This window comes from Phocoena phocoena, chromosome 9 (assembly GCF_963924675.1).
Source record: "Phocoena phocoena chromosome 9, mPhoPho1.1, whole genome shotgun sequence".
In the NCBI taxonomy this organism is placed as follows: domain Eukaryota; kingdom Metazoa; phylum Chordata; class Mammalia; order Artiodactyla; family Phocoenidae; genus Phocoena; species Phocoena phocoena.
Genome location: NC_089227.1, coordinates 95,024,702 through 95,033,267, shown reverse-complemented (window position 1 = coordinate 95,033,267; position 8,566 = coordinate 95,024,702). Strand labels below are relative to the sequence as shown.

General features: G+C 42.0%; 1 pseudogene; it reads right to left on the bottom strand.

The window, feature by feature from the left end:
- Nucleotides 1-637: 637 nt before the first annotated feature.
- On the bottom strand, nucleotides 638-1,552 carry LOC136128255 (olfactory receptor 2A2-like; annotated as a pseudogene).
- Nucleotides 1,553-8,566: the final 7,014 nt, after the last annotated feature.

The window sequence follows — 8,566 nt, the reverse complement described above, 5'->3', positions numbered from 1 at the left end:
TCATCAGGGAATTTTCTATTAAAACAAGAATGAGATATCACTGCACATCTATTAGAATTGTAAAAATTCAAAAATCTCTGTATTACTGTAAAAAGTTGGGTGCTTGCTATGTTTCTCAGTGGTCGAAACGTGGAGTCCAAACTGCCATTGCCATTCCCATCAGGGCTCAGAGTCAGGCATGACAGAAATCATGCTCGCAGGCTCCACCACCGCCCGAAAAGCTAGAATGTAGTAGGCATGGTCTACTCTTCTCTTTCCCTCTTGACGAAGAGCTGGGAGTTGGGAATTTTCTCCAGATCCTAACACAGTGGGTCAGGGAGGCGAGGTGGATATGGCACTAAAATGCCATAAATTTGCCTAAAAGCTTCACTCTATCTCTTCTTGGCTCTGTGCCAGTCTGGGGTGCTGCAAACTCCTACGTGGTTTCTGGTGTTCTCAGAAAGGCAATTTGATCTATATTATGTCATCTTCATGGAGGGGGGGGGGGCTTGGGGATTCCTATTCTCCCATCTTTGTGATGTTACCCTTAGATAATTCTCATCCATAAGTCATGTATTTTGTTGGAAAATTTTCTTGAGCTCTAGGGGAAATATTCACTAAACTATAATTGTGCCTTGTGTCATATTGTTCTACTTTTCTACAATACTCTGTGGAAAGCAGCCTTCACTTGAGCATCCCTTACACTGTAGATGAGGGGGTTGAGCAATGGGTTGAAGACAGTGTAAAACAGGAAAAGGATCTTCAGCTGCTCTTCTCATTGACTATTGCCAGGGACCATATAAACCATCATGACGATGCCAAACTAGAACCCAACAACACAGAGGTGGAAGGAGCAGGTGGAAGAGGCTTTCTTGCGGCCCTCCTTTGACTGGATCTTCAGAATGACCCAGAGGATGCACACGTAGGAGACCAGCATCAGGGAAAGGGACACAGTTAAGATAAACACACCATCAGCAAAGAGGAAAATTTCATTGATCCAGGTTTCACCACAAGTCACTTTGAGGACAGATCAGATTTCACAGAAGTAGTGGTTCATCTTCTGGGGCCCACAGAAGGGCAGCCTTAGAAAGAGACTTTCTGGTACTAGGGCCAGGGAAAATCCACGTGCCCAACAAATGATGGCCAGGAACGTGCACGCTCTCCAGTTCATGATGACAGTGTACTGGAGGGAATGGCAGATCGCCAAAAACCTGTCATTGGACATCACCACCAAAGTCAGGTGCTTTACGGAAGCAAAAGCCAAATAGAAAACCATCTGCTTAGTGCATGAGGAATAGGAGATAGTTTTTTTGTGTTTCACTAGGTTTTCCAGCATATTGGGTAAATTGCTGGAAGCATAGGATACGTCAGTGATGGCCAGATGAGAAAGGAAGGAGTACATGGGGGAGTGCAGTCTGGGGTCTAGGGAAATGAGTCCCAAGATCATGCCATTTGCCAGCAGGTTGAAGATATAAAATAGGAAGAATATAACAAAGAGGAACAATTCCATGTCTTCAGTGACCTGGAATCCCACCAGGATGAATTCAGTGACCCATGATTGGTTCCCGTCCATTCTGTTTTTTGGGGTTTTTTAAATAAATTTATTTATTTATGGCTGTGTTGGGTCTTCGTTGCTGCACGTGGGCTTTTCTCTGGTTGCAGTGAGCGGGGGCTACTCATCATTGCAGTGCACGGATTTCTCACTGTGGTGGCTTTTCTTCTTGCAGAGCACGGACTCTAGGTGCACAGGCTTCAGTAGCTGTGGCTTGCGGGCTCTACAGTGCAGGCTCAGTAGTTGTGGCACACAGGCTTAGTTGCTCCACGGCATGTGGGATGTTCCCGGACCAGGGCTCAAACCCGTGTCCCCTGCATTGGCAGACACATTCTCAACCACTGCGCCACAAGGGAAGTGCCCCCTCCATTCTTAATGACAGTGTGTAAAGGACTGAAGTGTGGTGGAAAGGTCAGAGCTGGATAACAATGAAAACTGGGTGCGGAGGGCAAAGCGGAGAGATTCCGACCAGAACTCACCAGCCCGAGAGGCTTGTCTGCTCACCCACCGGGCCGGGCGGGGCTGGGAACTGAGGCTGGGGCTTCAGTCGGAGCGCAGGGAGAGGACTGGGGTTGGCAGTGTGAACACAGCCTGCGGGGTTAGTGCGCCACGTCTAGCCGGGAGGGGGTCCAGAAAAAAGTCTAGACCTGCCGAAGAGGCAAGAGGCGTTTTCTTCCCTCTTTGTTTCCTGGTGCGCGAGGAGAGGAGATTAAGAGCGCTGCTTAAAGGAGCTCCAGAGACGGGCACGAGCCACGACTAACAGTGCGGACCCCAGAGACGGGCATTAGACGCTAAGGCCGCTGCTGCCGCCACCAAGAAGCCTGTTTGCGAGCCCAGGTCACTCTCCACACGTCCCCTCCCAGGAGCCTGTGCAGCCCGCCACTGCCAGGGACCCGTGATCCAGGGACAACTTCCCCAGGAGAACGCATGGCGCGCCTCAGGCTGGTGCAACGTCATGCCAGCCTCTGCTGCTGCAGGCTCGCCCTGCACTCCGTGATCCTCCCTCCCCCCGGTCTGATAGAGCCAGAGCCCCCGAATCAGCTGCTCCTTTAACCCCGTCCTGTCTGAGCAACGAACAGATGCCCTCAGGTGACCTAAACGCAGAGGCGGGTCCAAATCCAAAGCTGAACCCCGGGAGCTGTGCGAACACAGAACAGAAAGGGAAATCTCTCCCAGCAGCCTCAGCAGCAGCGGATTAAATCTCCACAATCAACGTGATGTACCTGCACCTGTGGAATACCTGAACAGACAGTCAATCATCCCAAATTGGAGAGCTGGACTTTGGGAGCAAGGATATATTTTTTTTTTTTCATTTTAATAACTTTATTTTATTTCATTTTATTTTATCCTCTTCTTTCTTTCTTTTTCACCCTTTTATTCTGAGCCGTGTGGAGGACGGACTCTTGGTGCTCCAGCCAGGCATCAGGGCTGTGCCACTGAGGTGGGAGAGCCAAGTTCAGGACATTGGTCCACCACAGACCTCCAGCTCCACGTAATATCAAATAGCAAAAATCTCCCAGAGATCTCCAACTCAACATCAAGACCCAGCTGTACTCAACAACTAGCAAGCTACAGTGCTGGACACCCTATGCCAAACAACTAGCAAGACAGGAACACAACCCCATCCATTAGCACAGAGGCTGCCTAAAATCATAATAAGGCCACAGACACCTCAAAACACACCACCAGACGTGGATCTGCCCTCCAGAAAAACAAGATCCAGCCTCATCCACCAGAACACAGGCACTAATCCCTTCCACCAGGAAGCCTACAAAACCCACTGAACCAAACTTAGCCACTGGGGACAGACACCAAAAACAACAGGAACTACGAAGCTGCAGCCTGCAAAAAGGAGACCCCAAACACAGTAAGATAAGCAAAATGAGAAGACAGAAAAACACACAGCAGATGAAGGAGCAAGGAAAAACCCACGAGACCAAACAAATGAAGAGGAAATAGGCAGTCTACCTGAAAAAGAATTCTGAATAATGATAGTAAAGATGATCCAAAATCTTGGAAATAGAATGGAGAAGATACAAGAAACGTTTAAAAAGGACCTAGGGCTTCCCTGGTATGCAGTGGTTGAGAGTCCGCCTGCTGATGCAGGGGACATGGGTTCATGTCCCGGGCCGGGAAGATCCTACATGCCACAGAGCGGCTGGGCCCGTGAGCCATGGCCGCTGAGCCTGTGTGTCCGGAGCCTGTGCTCCGCAATGGGAGAGGCCACAGCAGTGAGAGGCCTGTGTACTGCAAAAAAATAATAATAATAAATAAATAAATAAAATTTAAAAAAATAAAAAGGACTTAGAAGAATGAAAGAGCAAACAAACAGTGATGAACACCACAATAAATGAAATTAAAAATTTTCTATAAGGGATCAATAGCAGAATAACTGAGGCAGAAGAACAGATAATTGACATGGAAGATAAAACAGTGGAAATAACTACTGCAAAACAGAATAAAGAAAAAAGAATGGAAACAATTGAGGACAGTCACAGAGACCTTGGGGAAAACATTATACACACCAACATTTGAACTGTAGGGGTCCCAGAAGAAGAAGAGAAAAAGAAAGGGACTGAGGAAATATTTGAAGAGATTATAGTTGAAAACTTTCCTAACAGGGGAAAGGAAGTAGTCAATTAAGTCCAGTAAGCACAGAGAGCCCCATACAGGATAAATCCAAGGAGAAACATGCCAAGACACATATTAATCAAACTATAAAAATTAAATACAAAGAAAAAATATTAAAAGCAACAAGGGAAAAGCAACAAATAACATACAAGGGAATCCCCATAAGGTTAACAGCTGATCTTTTAGCAGAAACTCTGCAATCCAGAAGGGAGTGGCAGGACATATTTAAAGTGATGAAAGAGAAAAACCTACAACCAAGATTAATCTACCCAGCAAGGATCTCATTCAGATTCGACAGAGAAATTAAAACCTTTACAAACAAGCAAAAGTTAATAGAATTCAGCACCACCAACGAGCTTTACAACAAATGCCAAAGGAACTTCTCTAGGCAGGAAACACAAGAGAAGGAAAAGACCTACAATAATAAATCCAAAACAATTAAGAAAATGGTAATAGGAACATACATATCGATAATTACCTTCAATGTAAATAGATTAAATGCTCCAACCAAAAGACATAGACTGGCTGAATAGATACAAAACAAGACTCGTATATATGCTGTCCACTAGGACCCACTTCAGACTTAGGGACACATATAGACTGAAAGTGAGGGGATGGAAAAAGATATTCCATGGAAATCAAAAGAAACCTGGAGTAGCAATTCTCATATCAGACAAAATAGACTTTAAAACAAAGACTATTACAAGAGACAAAGAAGGGCACTACCTAATGATCAAGGGATCAATCCAAGAAGAAGATACAACAATTGTAAATATTTATGCACCCAACATAGGAGCACCTCAATACATATGACAAATACTAACAGCCATAAAAGGGGAAATCAACATTAACACAATCATAGTAGGGGTTTTTAACACCCCACTTTCACCCATGGACAGATCATCCAAAATGAAAATAAATAAGGAAACACAAGCTTTAAATGATACATTAAACAAGATGGACTTAATTGATATTTATAGGACATTCCATCCAAAAACAACAGAATACACATTCTTCTCAAGTGCTCATGGAACATTCTCCAGGATAGATCATATCTTGGGTCACAAATCAAGCCTTGGTAAATTTAAGAAAATTAAAATCATATCAAGTATCTTTTCCGATCACACACTATGAGACTAGATATCAATTACAGGAAAAAAAACTGTAAGAAATACAAACACATGGAGGCTAAACAACACACTACTTAATAACAAAGAGATCACTGAAGAAATCAAAAAAATACTTAGAAACAAATGACAATGAAAACATGATTACCCAAAACCTATGGGATGCAACAAAAACAGTTCTAAGAGGGAAGTTTATAGCAATACAATCCTACCTCTAGAAACAAGAAACATCTCGAATAAACAACCTAACCTTACACCTAAAGCAATTAGAGAAAGAAGAACAAAACAACCTCAAAGTTAGCAGAAGGAAAGAAATCATAAAGATCAGATCAGAAATAAATTAAAAAGAAATGAAGGAAACAATAGCAAAGATCAATAAAACTAAAAGCTGGTTCTTTGAGAAGATAAACAAAATTGATAAACCATTAGCCAGACTTATCAGGAAAAAAAGGGAGAAGACCCTAATCAATAGAATTAGAAATGAAAAAGGAGAAGTAACAACTGACACTGCAGAAATACAAAGGATCATGAGAGATTACTACAAGCAACTATATGCCAATATAATGGACAACCTGTAAGAAATGGACAAATTCTTAGAAATGCACAACTTTCTGAGACTGAACCAGGAAGAAATAGGAAATATGAACAGACCAATCACAAGCACTGAAATTGAAACTGGGATTAAAAATCTTCCAACAAACAAAAGCCCAGGACCAGATGGCTTCACAGGTGAATTCTATCAAACATTTAGAGAAGAGCTAACACCTATCCTTCTCAAACTCTTCCAAAATACAGCAGAGAGAGGAACACTCCCAAACTCATTCTATGAGGCCACCATCACCGTGCTACCAAAACCAGAAAAGATGTCACAAAGAAAGAAAACTACAGGCCAATAACACTGATGAACATAGATGCAAAAATCCTCAACAAAATACTATCAAACAGGATCCAACAGCACATTAAAAGGATCAAACACTATGATCAAGTGGGGTTTATCGCAGGAATGCAAGGATTCTTCAATATATGCAAATCAACCAACGTGATACACCATATTAACAAACTGAAGGAGAAAAACGATATGATCAACTCAATCAATGCAGAGAAAGCTTTTGACAAAATTCAACACCCATTTATGATAAAAACCCTCCAGAAAGTAGGCATAGAGGGAACTTTCCTCAACATAATAAAGGCCATATATGACAAACCCGTGAATGAAATTAGAACACTCCCTAACACCATACACAAAAATAAACTGAAAATGGATTAAAGACCTAAATGTAAGGCCAGACACCATCAAGCTCTTAGAGGAAAACATAGGCAAAACACTCTATGACATAAATCACAGCAAGATCCTTTTTGACCCACCTCCTAGAGAAATGGAAATAAAAACAAAAATAAACAAATGGGAACTAATGAAACTTAAAAGCTTTTGCACAGCAAAGGAAACCAGAAACAAGACCAAAAGACAACCCTCAGAATGGGAGAAAATATTTGCAAATGAAGCAACTGAAAAAGGATTAATCTCCAAAATTTACAAGCAGCTCAGGCAGCTCAATATCAAAAAACAAACAACCCAATCCAAAAATGGGCAGAAGACTTAGACATTTCTCCAAAGAAGATATACAGATTGCCAACAAACACATGAAAGAATGCTCAACATCATTAATCATTAGAGAAATGCAAATCAAAACTACAATGTGATATCATCTCACACCGGTCAGAATGGCCATCATCAAAAAATCTAGAAACAATAAATGCTGGAGAGGGTGTGGAGAAAAGGGAACCCTTTTGCACTGTTGGTGGGAACGTAAATTGATACAGCCACTATGGAGAACAGTATGGAGTTTCCTTCAAAAACTAAAAATAGAACTACCATATGACCCAGCAATCCCACTACTGGGTATATGTCCTGAGAAAACCATAATTCAAAAAGAGTCATCTACCAAATGTTCATTGCAGCTCTATATACAATAGCCAGGACATGGGAGCAACCTAATTGTCCATCAACAGATGAATGGATAAGGAAGATGTGGCACATATATACAATGGAGTATCACTCAGCCATAAAAATGAATGAAACAGTTATTTGCAGTGAGGTGGATGGACCTAGAGACTGTCATACACAGTGAAGTAAGTCAGAAAGAGAAAAACAAATACCATATACTAACACATATGTATGGAATCTAAAAAAAAAAAAATGGTAATGAAGAACCTAGGGGCAAGATGGGAATAAAGATGCAGACCTACTAGAGAATGGACTTGAGAATATGGGGAGGGGGAAGGGTAAGCTGGGACAAAGTGAGAGAGTGGCGTGGACATATATACACTACCAAATGTAAAATAAATAGCTAGTGGGAAGTAGCTGCATAGCACAGGGAGATCAGCTTCATGCTTTGTGATCACCTAGAGGGGTGGGATAGGGAGGGTGGGAGGGAGGGAGTTGCAAGAGGGAAGAGATATGAGGATATATATATACGTAAAGCTGATTCACTTTGTTATAAAGCAGAAACTAACACACCACTGTAAAGCAATTATACTCCAATAAAGATGTTAAAAAAATCTATGAACATCAATTTACATTACTTAATTTGCCTCTATCATATGAACGTAATGGTATCAATGAGAATTTTTTAAACTGTAATGTAACACATTCTGTTAACCTAGTATTTTGGTGCTGGAATACCCAGACTTCTACAAATATCTTTAATATTTGTAAACATAAAAATCACCATGTCAAGTTCCTATCCATGTTCAAAAATGCCTGGGTTTGTGAATATCTTTTGCCATCATGAATTAAGTAAGTCTAAATATTGCCTCCAGGTAAAAGATATATCTTGGTTTGGGTTCCTTCAGAAGCCAACCATGGGACAGTTATTCAACTACAAGTAGTTTTGGGGAAGCAATCTCGGGAACTATAAGTAGACAGATGAATGGAAAAGGGGCACAACCAAGAAAAGACAGCCACTGAAGTTTGGATGATCAAAGGACAAAATTGTAGTAATTGAAGTTAGACCCTAATGGAAAAATCTTGGAGCCAGTGTAGATATGTATCATAGTGTTAATCTACCTGCAATGGAAGGGACCTGGAGTGTCTATACACCAACTAGTATCTGTTATTGGATGAGCGCCTTGAGGTGGATGGACCAAGTAACAGGGCTCCTTTTCCCAGAGTAATAGGCTAGTAAAGTGGCTCTGGTTTCCAGAGAACCTGCCCAGGCAAAGAAATGCAGATGTTGGCATTTGGAAGTCAGGCTAGCGTGCACTGAAGTGGGAAGGC